This window comes from Elephas maximus, chromosome 1, assembly GCF_024166365.1.
Source record: "Elephas maximus indicus isolate mEleMax1 chromosome 1, mEleMax1 primary haplotype, whole genome shotgun sequence".
Lineage (NCBI taxonomy): Eukaryota > Metazoa > Chordata > Mammalia > Proboscidea > Elephantidae > Elephas > Elephas maximus.
Window position 1 is genome coordinate 85,146,270 of NC_064819.1, and position 14,945 is coordinate 85,161,214.

Sequence of the window (14,945 nt, forward strand, 5' to 3'; positions counted from 1 at the left end):
AGTTTCATACGTGTACCAACCATTTATGTTGTTGGAAAAAGGTATTTACAATGAAGAAGTTGCTGGTCTTGCAGAACTCTAGCATGTGATCTGCAACATTATTTCTATCACCAAATTTTACAACTGCTTGTCCTTCTTCTTTGTTTCCAACTTTCACAATTCAATCACGAGTAATTATCAAGGCATCTCGATTGCATGTTTGATCAGTTTCAGACTACAGAAATTGGTAAAAAGCATGTGCTCTTCATTTTTCATGTAAATGGAAGAATGACTCTGAGAGGATGACCCTGATGGCAGAGCCATAAAACCACAGAGCATTGACTCCAGGCCTTGATAACTAATGTTATTTACCTGGATGGATTTAGACACTTCTTGGGACCCGTGACTCCTTTTTGTCTTCCAATTTCTTCCCTTCTTTAATTGAAATGTCTAGAACTCTTACCCTATCCCTGGCTCACCACCGCATTTTGGGGAGCAGATAATTTGTTTGTTGAATTTCACAGATTCATAGATAAACAGGAATTGTATCTCAGGGTAGATTATACCAGTGCCTTACCCATACCTAATTTAGAGGATATTGCTAATAGAAGATTTAGGACTTTTGAGCTGGTGAGACTTAGAGGAGAATTTTGGTCTTTGAGTTGATAGTGTAATGGGTTGAGATTTGGGGGGATGCTGAGATGAAGTGAATGTTTTTACATGTGGGATAGTTGTAAATCTTTGCAGACCAGAGAGAAGACTGTAGTAGGTGTAGTTATGTCCCCCTAAAACTATCCTTGTCGTAATATCCAAAAACTGTGAATATGTTACCTTACATGGAAAAAGGTATTTTGCAGACTTAAGTTAAGGATCTTTCAATGGAAAAAATTTTCTGCATTTTCTGGGTGAGCCCGATGTAATCACAAGGTTATTATAAGAGGTAGACAGGTGGCGGAGAGTGAGAAAAGGAAATAAGACAACAGAAGCAGAGATCAGCATGATGCAGCCATGAACCAAAGAATGTGGGTGGTCTCAGATGCCAGAAAGCACAAGGAATGAATCCTCCACCATAGTCTCCAGAAACAATGCAACTCTGCCAATATTTTGAGTTTAGTTCCCTAGGACCCATTTCAGGCTTCTGACCTCCAGAACTAAAAATAATGTTTGTGTTTTTTTGAAGCCATTAAACTTGTGGTAATTTTCTACAGTAACAATAGGAAACTAATCCAGAGTTTGGTAGTAGGTTGTACTGTAGTCAGCATACTGAAAAACTCTTGCTACCAAAAGAAATTGATAGTTTTTTTAAAGATGCCTGCACCCTACCTATAATCACTCAAGATTACTGGGAGTTACTTCTGGAATCTGCGTTTCATACTCAAAAACTTGACCGGTGTTATAATTTTCCCTACTACTGCGTTTCTTTTTCAAGGGAATTTGATAGAAGAGACAAGAAAAGCTCTCCGTGCCCTCTTTGAGGCTCGAACTCAGGACCTTCAGATTATGAGACTGACGCGCTACCTACTGCGCTAAGAAGGCACACGCTAAAAACCTCTTCAGTAAATTCCTCAACTGGCAACATTTGAAGCATCAGTGAAATTACCGAAATATTAGACGTTCATATATTGGAAACTCTATGGAACAGTTCTCCTCTGATCTATAGGGTCGCTATGAGTCAGAATCGACTCGACTGCAGAGGTTTTTTTTGTTTGTTTGTTTGTTTTAATATATCATACTGAACCAGTGGAAGACTGGTTGCACAGTGACTGAGAGTTAGGTTAGTAGCCAAAAGGCCGAGCAGTTCGAGTCTATCAGCTCCTACTTGGGAACCCTGTGGGCAGTCCTACTCTGTCCTATAGGGTCGACTGGATGACAATGGCTTTCTTGTTCTTCTTTTTTTTTAAATACTTCTCCATTCCCCAAAAGGAATTGGTGCTACGTCATACGTAAGTTTGCTGTTGCTCTCAGTTTGTCACATAGCCTTGATCAAAATCATTTCAGGATTTTACCACCGACGAAATAAATTTACAACAGAGCGAAGTTTTCCACTGCCGCTTTAAATAGCACTTACAGCTGGGTGACATTCAGCAGGTTACTTATTATCTCTGTATCTCATATTCTCCATCAGGAAAATGGAGATCATAGTAACAGTACCTCTCATTGAGGCAGTTTAGAGGACTGAATGACAGTAAATGTCAGGAAGGTGCATGGCACGTAATAAATTTCCAGTAAACTCTCGTTTTTGACGAGTACCATGTAGAAATGTTCTAGGAAAAGTATAAAACCAAAAAAACCAAACCCAGTGCCGTCGAGTCGATCCCGACTCATAGCGGCCCTATAGACGTGGTGGAGAACAATCGTCTATCTTCATGAATATAATGCTTTGAAATATGCCGAGGTGCACGGTAGCGTGGCCGAGCGGTCTAAGGCGCTGGATTAAGGCTCCAGTCTCTGCGGGGGCGTGGGTTCGAATCCCACCGCTGCCAACTCTTTCGTAAATCGAATCCATCAGGAAACGTAATTACCAAAATTGGATTTTTGATTTAACCCGTTGCGATCCAGTCGCTTCCGATTCACACCGAGCCTATACAGCGCAACGTGAAACTGCCCCATAAAGTTTCCAAGGAGCGGCTGCTGAGTTTGGAGCTTTGGTTGGCAGCTGAGCTCTCAACTAGGGCGCCCTTGGAGAACATAAGAAAGCCTTTATCTCCCTAATGGTAGGTTAATATCAATTACAACCTTTTAAAGAAAACAAGACTATTGTCATTTCTGACTATTCTTTGTATCTAAGAACAGTAGTTTGTGTCCAAGGAGTAAATCCTTATGGTTTTTAAAATGTTTATATTGAAACAAATATAACTTATAAATTTCCAAATTACAAAAAGGTGAGATTTTATACACAGCGAAACTCTTCCACCACTTCCCCTCCGCATTTCACCTGTACCGGATTCTGCCTATCCAAACAACAACAAAAAAAACAAACCGGATGCCCTCGAGTCAATTCCGACTCTCAGCAACCTACAGGACAGTGTAGAACTGCCCCATGGAGTTCCCAAGGAGCACCTGGTGGATTCGAACTGCCAAACTTCTGGTTAGCAGCCATAACACTTGACCATTACGCCACCAGCACTGCCTCTACCTCTCCAGGCAACCATATCGCCCTGGGGTTACCTGCAAGGAATATTATTTGCACAAGCAAGCCAGTGTGCAGTTGTCACGGAGTCAGTTCTGCCTCCTGGAGACTCCACGTGTATCAGAGTTGAACTGTGCTCCATAGCGTTTTTCTTTTTTCTTTCTTTTTTTTTTTTTTTTTTACACCGTTCTTTTTATAGGCTCTGTGCTTGGAATCGCTGGTTTGGAAGTTTCTAGTTTAAAACACCAATGAATAAGAAGTCCTATCAATTGCTAAGGTTTTAATTACACAGTCAGAGCCTCGGAAAAGCCCCCCACGTGTCTGTCAGTTTGTCGTACTAGGGGGCTTTTGTGTTGCTGTGATGCTGGAAGCTATGCCACCGGTATTCAGATACCAGCAGAGTCACCCATGGAGGACAGGTTTCAGGTGAGCTTCCAGACTAAGACAGACTAGGAAGAAGGACCCGGTAGTCTACTTCTGAAAAGCATTAGCCAGTGAAAACCTTATGAATAGCAGTGGAACATTGTCTGATATAGTGCTGGAAGATGAGCCCCCCAGGTTGGAAGGCACTCAAAAGATGACTGGGGAAGAGCTGCTTCCTCAAAGTAGAGTCGACCTTAATGTCGTGGATGGAGTAAAGCTTTCCGGACCTTCATTTGCTGATGTGGCACGACTCAAAATGGGAAGAAACAGGTGCAAACATCCATCAATAATCAGAACCTGAAATGTATGAAGTATGAATCTAGGAAAATTGGAAGTGGTGAAAAATGAAATGGAACGCATAAACATCGATATCCTAGGCATTAGTGAGCTGAAATGGACTGGTATTGGCCATTTTGAATCAGACAATCATATAGTCTACTACACTGGGAAAGACAACTGGAAGAGGGATGGTGTTGCATTCATCGTCAAAAAGAAGGTTTCAAGATCTGTCCTGAAGTACAATGCTGTCAGTGATAGGATAATATCCATACGCCTACAAGGAAGACCAGTTAATACGACTATTATTCAAATTTATGCACCAACCACTAAGGCCAAATAGAAGAAATAGAAAATTTTTATCAGCTGCTGCGGTCTGAAATTGATCGAACATGCAATCAACATGCATTGATAATTCCTGGCGATTGGAATATGAAAGTAGGAAACAAAGAAGAAGGACCAGTAGTTGGAAAATATGGCCTTGGTGACAGAAACAACGCCAGAGATCGAATAATAGAATTTTGCAAGACCAACGACTTCTTCATTGTAAATACCTTCTCTCACCAACATAAACGGCGACTAGACACATGGACTTCACCAGATGGAACACACAGAAAATCAGAGGAAGTCCACAAGAGCCAAAATATGACCTTGAGTATATCCCACCTGAATTTAGAGACCATCTCAAGAATAGATTTGACGCATTGAGCACTAGTGACCGAAGACCAGACGAGTTGTGGAATGAAATCAAGGACATCATACATGAAGAAAGCAAGAGGTCACTGAAAAGACAGGAAAGAAAGAAAAGACCAAGATGGATGTCAGAGGAGACTCTGAAACTTGCTTTTAAGAGTCGAGCAGCTAAAGCAAAAGGAAGAATTGCTGAAGTAAAAGAACTGAACAAAAGATTTCAAAGGGCCTCTCGAGAAGACAAAGTATTATAATGACATGTGCAAAGAGCTGGAGATGGAAAACCAAAAGGGAAGAACACGTTCTGCGTTTCTCAAGCTGAAAGAACTGAAGAAAAAATTCAAGCCTCAAGTTGCAATAGTGAAGGATTCCTTAAACAATGCAGGAAGCATCAAAGAAGATGGAAGGAATACACAGAGTTATTATACCAAAAAGAATTAGTCCATATTCAACCATTCAAGAGGTGGCATATGATCAGGAACTGATGGTACTGAAGGAAGAAGTCCAAGCTGCTCTGAAGGCATTGGTGAAAAACAAGGCTCCAGGAATTGATGGAATAGCAATTGAGATGTTTCAACAAACAGGTGCAGCGCTGGAGATGCTCACTCATCTATGCCAATAAATATGGAAGACAGTGTCCTGGCCAACTGACTGGAAGAGACCCATATTTATGCCTATTCCCAAGAAAGGTGATCCAACCGAATGTGGAAATTATAGAACAATATCATTAATATCACACGCAAGCAAAAATTTGCTGAAGATCTTTCAAAAACGGCTGCAGCAGTATATCGACAGGGTACTGCCAGAAATTCAGGCCGGTTTCAGATGAGGACGTGGAACCACGGATATCATTGCTGATGTCAGATGGATCCTGGCTGAAAGCAGAGAACACCAGAAGGATGTTTGTTGCTGTTGTTGTTGTTAGGTGTCGTCGAGTAGATTCCGACTCATAGCGACCCTACGCACAACAGAACGAAACACTGCCCCGTCCTGCACCATCCTTACAGCCGTTGTTATGCTTGAGCTCATTGTTGCAGCCACTGTCTCAATCCACCTCGTTGAGGGTCTTCCTCTTTTCCGCTGACCCTGTACTCTGCCAAGCATGATGTCCTTCTCCAGGGACTGATCCCTCCTGATAAAAGGTCCAAAGTGTGTAAGATGCAGTCTCACCATCCTTGTCTCTAAGGAGCATTCTGGTTGTACTTCTTCTAAGACAGATTTGTTCGTTCTTTTGGCAGTCCATGGTATATTCAACATTCTTCACCAACACCACAATTCAAAGACGTCAGCTCTTCTTTGGTCTTCCTTATTCATTGTCCAGCTTTCACATGCATATGATGTGATTGAAAATACCATGGCTTGGGTCAGGCACACCCTGGTCTTCAGGGTGACATCTTTGCTCTTCAACACTTTGAAGAGGTCTTTTGCAGCAGATTTGTCCAATGCAACGCGTCTTTTGATTTCCTGACTGCTGGTTCCATGGCTGTTGATTGTAGATCCAAGTAAAATGAAATTCTTGACAACTTTAATCTTTTCTCCATTTATCATGATGTTGCTCCTTGGTCCAGTTGTGAGGATTTTTGATTTCTTTATGTTGAGGTGTAATCCATACTGAAGGCTGTGGTCTTTGAATCTTCTTTAGTAAGTGCTTCAAGCCCTCTTCACTTTCAGCAAGTAAGGTTGTGTCATCTGCATAACACAGGTTGTTAACGAGTCTTCCTCCAATCTTGATGTGTGGATCTTAACAAATCATGGTTAACATTGCAAGAATGGGAATTCCAGAACACTTAATTGTTCTCATGAGGAACCTTTACATAGATCAAGAGGCAGTTTTTCGGGCAGAACAAGGGGATACTGATTGGTTTAAAGTCAGGAAAGGTGTGCATCAGGGTTGTATTCTTTCACCATACGTATTTAATCTGTATGCTGAACAAATAATACAAGAAGCTGGACTATATGAAGAAGAACGGGGCATCAGGATTGGAGGAAGACTCATTAACAATCTGCGTTATGCAGATGACACAGCCTTGCTTGCTGAAACTGAAGAGGACTTGAAGCGCTTACTAATGAAGATCAGAGACCACAGCCTTCAGTTTGGATTGCACCTCAACATAAGGAAAACAAAAATCCTCACAACTGGACCAATGAGGAACATCATGATATACAGAGAAAAGATTGAAATTGTCAAGGATTTCATTTTACTTGGATCCACAATCAACAGCCATGGAACCAGCAGTCAGGAAATCAAAAGATGCATTGCATTGGACAAATCTGCTGCAAAGGACCTCTTCAAAGTGTTGAAGAGCAAAGATGTCACCCTGAAGACCAGGGTGTGCCTGACCCAAGCCATGGTATTTTCAATCACATCATATGCATGTGAAAGCTGGACAATGAATAAGGAAGACCAAAGAAGAGCTGACGCCTTTGAATTGTGGTGTTGGTGAAGAATGTTGAATATACCATGGACTGCCAAAAGAACGAACAAATCTGTCTTGGAAGAAGTGCAGCCAGAATGCTCCTTACAGGCAAGGATGGTGATACTGTGTCTTACACACTTTGGACCTGTTGTCAGGAGGGATCAGTCCCTGGAGAAGGACATCATGCTTGGCAGAGTACAGGGTCAGCGGAAAAGAGGAAGACCCTCAACGAGGTGGATTGAGACAGTGGCTGCAACAATGAGCTCAAACATAACAAGAATTGTAAGGATGGTGCAGGACGGGGCAGTGTTTCGTTCTGTTGCGCATAGGGTTGCTATGAGTCGGAACCGACTCAACGGCACCTAACAACAGCACAACAACAAAACAAGCAGGGCCAATGGGCTGGGTTTCAGTTTCTCCTTCTTTTTCCTCTACTAGAAGCCTCTGGGGCAATGTGGCTCTCCTCCCTTAGCCTGGAGAACTGGTGGTGGTCCTTCTCCTCTGGCTTTCTTGCTTAATTTGAAAGTGGAATCATACGACATACCACTTCTTTTCAGAGTCTAAGTCCATTGGTAAAAATTTAAGTCCTTTTCAGTGCCAGATTCATTTCATTACCTAATGCTAAGTAAAAACGAACAACCCGTCTCACTTTTGAATGCTGCATATAGCAGAATCGTTGGACACGGTATTCGGAGGAGAGTATTCCATAGGGATTTTGATGGCTGATTTTTTGGAGGTAGATTACCAGGCTTTTCTTCTGAGGTGTCTTTGGGTGGACCCCAACTTCCATTCTTTCAGTTAACAGCCCAGCCAATTAACAGTTTGCTCAACTCAGGGACAAATAGCCAATAGGGATCTTTTTTTTTTTCCCCCACATTTCACACTTTCCAAATCTACTCTATTGCACATTACATATTAGGGAAACTAATACTTCCCTATTATGTAGTGGGGAAATTACAAATATTTTTTCCACAATGTATTTTTTTTTCAGTCTTCTTATGTGTTTTTATTTGGGTTTTTAGCTGTTGTTTCTTTTTCTCTCATTTTTTTTTTTAAGAGGATGGAAGTGTATTCAGGCAGAATTTTTTTAATGTACTGAATTATGTCAAGCTTTCATTGTTCCTATGTTTTGTGTAAAAATTGGTTTTCTACCCAAAGCTATACAAACCTTCCAGTAATTACATTTGGTTTTATTTTTTACCTTTAAATTTTATGAGTATTTTGAATTTATTTAGTATCATAGTTTACATATTGATGTAAACTTTTATGTTCATCAATGGCTACCCAGTTAGCACATCATTTATCTGAAGTTTCCATTTTGCTACATCAGTTACAAGTGGAACTTAAATAGCTATTTATTTTCCAATTTCTGGGTGGCTCCACTGGACCAAATAAGATCCAGGTGGACTAACAATGCTTTGTTTACTCTATGTTAATATCTGAAACTGTCATTTACCCAATGAATCCACTCGACTGCAACTGGTTTGAATTTTTCTGTTTGTTCTTTTGTTTTATGTTGACATAAGGTCCCTTGGTGACAAAAACGGTTTGCGCTGAACTACTAACCTAAAGATTAGTGGCTGGGACCCACACAGTGGCACTGCAGAAGGCAGGCCTGACAATCTAACTTCATGAACGTTAAAGCAACAGTTTGCTGTTGCTCTCAGTTTGTCATATAGCCTTGATGAAAATCATTTCAGGATTTTACCCCTGACTGAATAAATATACAACAGAGTGAAGTTTCCTACTACTGCTTTAAACATCACTTACTACTAGGTGCCATTCAGCAAGTTACTTAACATCTATGTTCCTCATATTCTTTATCAGGAAAATGAAAATCATAGTAAAAAGTACCTATCACTGAGGCAATTTGAGGACTGAATGACAGTAAATGTAAGAACAATGCATGGCACGTAATAAATTTCCAATAAATTTTAGTTGTCATTTGTCGGTGTTTTGGACGAGTACCATGTAGAAATATTCTAGGAAAAGAATAAGGTGGTGGAAAACAATCTTGCACCTTGGTAAATATGATTGAAACATCCTGGGCATTATCGCAGTGTTGCCCAGCAGTCTAAGGCCTTGGATTAAGGCTCCAGTCTCTGTGGGGCCATCGGTTCAAATCCCACGCATGCCAATTCTATTGTAAATTGAATCCATTTGAGGATGAAATTTCCCAAAACTTAACCCATTGCGACTGAGTCCTGAAACTGAAAGATAAAAATTCCGAAGAGTGGATTTGAACTCTTGTTGGCAGCTGAGCTCTCAACTAGGGTACCCTTGGAGAACTTAAGTGAGCTCTCAACTAGGGTGCCTTTGGAGAACATAAGCAAAGTAATTATCTCCCTAACAGTAGGTTAAGATTGGTTATGGTCTTTTAAAGAAAATGAGACTATTGTCATTTCTGACTGTTCTTTATATCTAAGAACAGGATTTCGTGTCCAAGGGATGAATCTTTATAAACTAACCTAATGGTTACTAGTTTGGACCCACAGTGTGGCACGCAGAAGAAAGGCAATAAAGGCCTGAGAATATGCCTCTGTGAATGTTAAAGGCAAGAAAACCTTGTGGAGTAGTTCTACTCTGTAACACAAGGGGTCACCATGAGTCAGAGTCAATCCAATAGAATACAATGGGTTTGCTATTGTTGTTATTGTTGTTAATGTATTAATACAAAGTGGTTGCAATAGTGTGGGAAACCAGACCATTGTGGCGTGCTGGTGGGAAAGCATATTAGGCAAGATCCATCAGAATGACCATCACACTATCACATGGACTGCTTCAGCAATTCCATCCACAGAAAGTACTCACATCCACTTGTCAGAGTATTACTTATTGCAGCATGTTTGTATGCGCAAGACTTATGTTATGACATATCCATAAAACTAATTCTATGCTGTCAAGCAAAGAAAGAAGCAGCTCTTTCTGTATTGATTTGGAAATCACTACAACGCACCTGAAGTAAGAAAGCGAAAATGCCCTACAATGGTTTGTTATTTCCTTGTTTGTATAAAAAGTGGAAGAAATAATATCCCCGAGAGACTATGTTTGCTGTGCAAGGAGAAACTGGGGGACTGAAAAGGCTGAGGGAGAGTGAGGGGTGAGACTGTCATACTTTTTCCGGCGGCGAAGAGTTTCATCTTCGGTTCGTCAAGCTGGAACGCGGGGTACTTGAGTTTGCTTCCTTTGCTGTCTGTTTATGATATCCAGATATCATAAAGTGCAAAGACAGGCAAAAAAAAAAAAAAATCCATCAGATTCCAGGAGAGGAAAAAAAAATTCATTATCAGAAAATTATTAAAACTTACTGCTTACGCGGCGCCGGGACCGTGACCAGGGGGAGGTGAAGCCTCCTGTCACCTTCGTCTCAGGGTCGGGGTTGGACAGCGGGAAGTTATTTATGTCCGCAACCAGAGAACAGAGGAACTCCTGCCTTACCCACCTGGAAATCGAGTCACGGTTGTGTGTGAGTGTGTGTGTCCTGTGTAAATGTATGCGTTTGTAAGAGAGTTTCCTTATTGTGGCAACAGATCTTCCAGCTTTTGCAGCATGTGTGAACGGTCTTATTTCCCAGATTTCAGAGCAGGCATCAGTTTGCAATTGACCCGTGCCTTGGTGTCTTCCTCAGGCACTGGGACGATGCATCTTGCCAGCTCTCACACCACCAACGCGTTCTGGCGGAGGTCCCTGGATCTCCGCTCCCCTGTCGACCTACCTTGCTTAACCCCCTCAGCCTTTTCAGTCCCCGCTTGTACTAGGGGCCCGGGGCCCTGTAGCATCCCTTCGACTTCCCCCGCCCTTCTACAATCCCACGCGGGACCTTCCCTGCGGCGCAGAGCTGAGGTCTGGTTCACAGCTACCCGACCCCGCCCTCTGAGCGTCTAGGGGCTGGGGGATGCAACGGTGGGAGGGGCGGGGTCATGCAGGGTGCAAGTGCAGGATTGAGGCCAGAAGATGTTACCTTCTTTGCGATTGGATGACCTACTGCGCTTGAAACCAGGCTTAGGTGAGTGGCAGGCACTGTGGGGTTTCGCTGGAGCCATAGGGCTCTTCACTTTAGGAGGACTGTACCTGGATGCGGGAACCCAGTGTGGCCAGCAGGGCCCACTTCGCTCCCCTTCCCCCAAGAGGCTCTGCACCTCTGGTTTTCTGATTAGAGTCATTATAGCACTCGCTTTTGGCAATGTGGGATTTTAAGGGAGCTTTTTTTTTACGGTTTTGAGGGAGACTCGGTAGCTGAATTCAACCCTCTCAGCCTTCTCTTCTCTTGCGTTCCCTCCCCTCCAAATCACTGCTTGCTGTGAGTGCAAGTGATGATCCCTTGGCAGTCTGAGTCTCAGTGGGATTCCTTTAGTTAGACACCTTCACTTAGGGCATTCTAATGAAGAACCTAAATGACAAATTACAAAAGATGAGGCGAAAAACAGTGAAGTTCATTTTTCAAACACCTATATCCCATTTGGAACGATTGGGCTGCCTCGACTTTTACTGGGGGTTATCCTTGGACTAATTGAATTATTGGCACTGACACTCAAGCGGCTGGAAACTCTTCCTGCTTTATTAGTTCTACAGCACATGTGAGTAGGCAAAATGTCTTCTTGTGTTTGTCCACATTCTCACGGTAAACTGATCTGGATTGTGTAGATTATGTAGCAAGAATATTTCATCTAGTCAGACAGAACAAAAACAGTACTAAGCCAAGCATTTGCACGACCACTATGGCTTTTTTTTTTTTTTATTATGGCTTAGTTGGTTCAAAGTCTTGTCTTGTAAATAACAGATCCTGGGTTCCAGTCCTAGTAGGACCTTGATCTTTCCTCTCCATGGAAAACTAATCTATCTCCCTGCCCCTAAATTCTCTACCTCACTTACTACACTGTAGGTTCTGATCCTATTGATCAAAAGCAGTTGTAACTGCAGAATTCTCACTCCCAAAAGAAAAGTAATATGCCCTAAGTAACTTTTCATGCAAGTTTTTGCATTAAATTATGCCAGTTCCTGTTCTCCAAGGTATGTTCATTGAGCTTCTACTGTGTTATACACACAGATTCAAAACCTACACAGCTGTAGCTAGCAAAATATTATTTGCATTTATCCTCCCAACCAGCAAGCCTTTTGTTAGCAATCAATTCAAAATACACATGGGTTAAAATACAAAATGAAATATGATCATGGCTAATCTTTTTAATATTATAATAGAAAAAGTCGAAAAAAAACCCACAGGCCATTAACTGGGAACTGTTTCAATAATCTCTGGTATATACATACAGCTGTGATATGGATTCAGTTGTGTTCCCCCAAAGAAGATAAGTTGAAGCCCTAACTCCCAGTCTCTGTGAATGTGATCCTGTTTGGAAATAGATTCTTTGAAGATATGATCACCTGCCTTGACAGGACATCATATTGGGTTAGTGTGGGTCCTAATCCCTTCTGAGTGGTATCCTTACAAAAGACAGAGACACAGACAGAGGAGAGACAGCCACAAAACTATGCTGCAGATGTAAACCAAGGGACACCTGGGTTTACCAGAACCTGGAAGAAACAAAAAAGGATCTTCCCCTAAAGCCTCCATAAAAATATAGCCCTGCTGTCACAGTGGTTAAGCACTCAGTAGCTAACTAGAAGATTGATGGTTGGAACCCCCCAGCTACTGTGGGGAGAAAGGTGTGCCACTCTGCTGCCATAAAGATTAACCCCCCCCCCCTTCGGTCAAGCAGATTCTGACTCACAGTGACCTTATAGGACAGAGTAGAACTGCTCCACAGGGTTTCTAAGGCTGGAAGTATTTATGGAAGCAAACTGCCACATCTTTCTCTAGCTGAGTTGCTGGTAGGTTCCAACAATCAGCCAAGCTCTTAAATACTGTACCCCTAGGGTTCCCTCTGTAAAGATTACAGCCTTAGAAAACCTATGGGACAGTTCTACTCTGTCCTATAGGGTCATTATGAGTCAACCAGGAGTCGGAATCAACTTGTTGGCAATGAGTTTTTTGACATCCTGAATTTGGACTACTGATCTTCAGGGGCAGAAAGATATTAAAAGGTAATATAATAAACACTAACAAGCCTCTGACACAAAGACATAAGTGTCATACATGCTTTAGGGTGGATTTCAGTGGCACGAAAGCTTGGGACTAATAGCCTGAGAATGTTATAAAAATATGGATTCCTAGGTCCAAGAAGTGCCTGATGGATTTAAACTGCTGACCTTTTGGTTAGCAGCCAAGGCTCTTAACCAATGAGCAACCAAGGTTTTCACCAGGGGGTAGTTGACAGTAATTGTCAGGAAAAGCTGAATCCCTGAGCTTGGATAGCTCAATGGATGTGCAACAGTCTCTGTGTGAGGGTCCAGATTTCACAAGCAGGTTCAGGCTTAACCTTACATTGTGAATTCAGCCAGAAAAAACAAGGATGTTTTGTGTGCCCTTCAAAGTCACCTAAACTCTTGAAAAGATGAGAAACTCTCCATGTAAGGGAGATGCAGCAATTGCTTGGGAATGGCCAAAAAACCCCAGGAGCCACTCTTCCTCTTCAGCACATACCTGGCCCTTAGCATTTCCTTCTCAAATGCACATAGTAGTGCTTCTCAAGTTTTAGAACCTGTATCCCTTGGAAGGCTTGAAGTACAGATTCAGTGGATCTAGGGTTGGGCCTTGAATTTGGAATTCTGCTCACAGCACCCTAATTTCTCCCCATTCCTTGCTCCCCTCTGCAGTACTGACTGTGACAAACATACTACTGTTTGCTTAAAGGGCCTCGAGAGAACATGTGGATAACAGGAAAAAAAAAAAAAGAGCAAATACATGGAATGACCGCATTGCCTCTGTCCATAAAACACATCCTAAAACATAAATATTTGACCTCAGGAACACAGCCAACCTGCAGCCAGTTAAAGTTAGAAGCCAGACAGTCTCTCTCCTGAGTACTTGCTGCGGATATTTGTGTTGGAGAAGAAAATCAAGAAGTAAGGTCATCCCAGCTTGATAGAGGGTCAGAGTGGAATGCTGGGAACAAACATCTAATTCTGTCTTCCCAAAGACCTTTGATTCAAGGAAATACAAGCAGTGTAAGAGATAGTTCTGAAACCATTAAGCATTAGAAATCTTCAAAGGGTGCTATCAGTGGACCAGAAATTCCTAGAAGTTTCCCGATCATACAAAGCAGATGTGATCAGATTGACCATGAAGGAACAGAGGCAGCATATCTTCTTTATAAAGGAAGCATACAGCATACCTGTGATCCAAAAACAAAAACAAATTCACTGCCGTGGTTTCAATTCCTATTCCTAAAGACCCCATAGGACAGAGTAGAGCTGCCCCCATAGGGTTTCCAAGGAGCGCTGGTGGAGTCTAACTGCTGTTCTTTTGGTTCACAGCGGTAGTTCTTAACCACTATGCCACCACCTATGACCCAATCCCCTTTTATTTGTAGTAAAAAAAAATTTAGTAGCCCCCCACTAATGATGGTGTCCCAACTCAATTCTTAATTTGAATATCTCTCTTTTTTTTTAGTTTACATTACTGTTGCCATTTGTTGTCAATATTTTTATGAATTCGATCTTTATTTTGTGGGGTTGGCATGAGAATGATAACATAAGCAACATTGTATGTAGGACATATTACTAACAATAACATGTACAAAAAAGGGCGGGTGGTAAGTGTTGTTCATTGTAACTCAGATAAGACCTGAGTGCTAAACTACCTGGATCTATTTTCCATTTTTAGAGAAAAACCTTTCCCTGCTTCTTCACATCTGTCTACTTCCTTTTGATGTTGACAGAGGTTTCCAGTAAGTGTTTTACTTAAAGACTTAAAATAAGGAGGAAAATGGAATGAGCAAGGAAATACAGGAAAATTGATATTATGGAATATCAATTGAGAATATGTTGATTCTACCTATTTCTTCTACTTTTGTTTTAGGAAGGCTTCTAATTTCCTTACAGTCTTCGTTCCCTTGTCCAGCATCCAAGCCACTCATTTCTCTAAAAAGACTCAGGATCTGCAGCCGTCCATCTCTCAGTTTTGACCGAGC

General features: G+C 41.8%; 2 non-coding genes across 2 annotated transcripts; one reads left to right on the forward strand and one right to left on the reverse strand.

Moving 5' to 3' along the window:
• Positions 1-1,442: 1,442 nt before the first annotated feature.
• TRNAM-CAU (transfer RNA methionine (anticodon CAU)) lies at positions 1,443-1,515 on the reverse strand. The gene has a single exon. It is a non-coding gene; the product is annotated as a tRNA-Met (tRNA).
• Positions 1,516-2,380: 865 nt separating this feature from the next.
• TRNAL-AAG (transfer RNA leucine (anticodon AAG)) lies at positions 2,381-2,462 on the forward strand. The gene has a single exon. It is a non-coding gene; the product is annotated as a tRNA-Leu (tRNA).
• Positions 2,463-14,945: the final 12,483 nt, after the last annotated feature.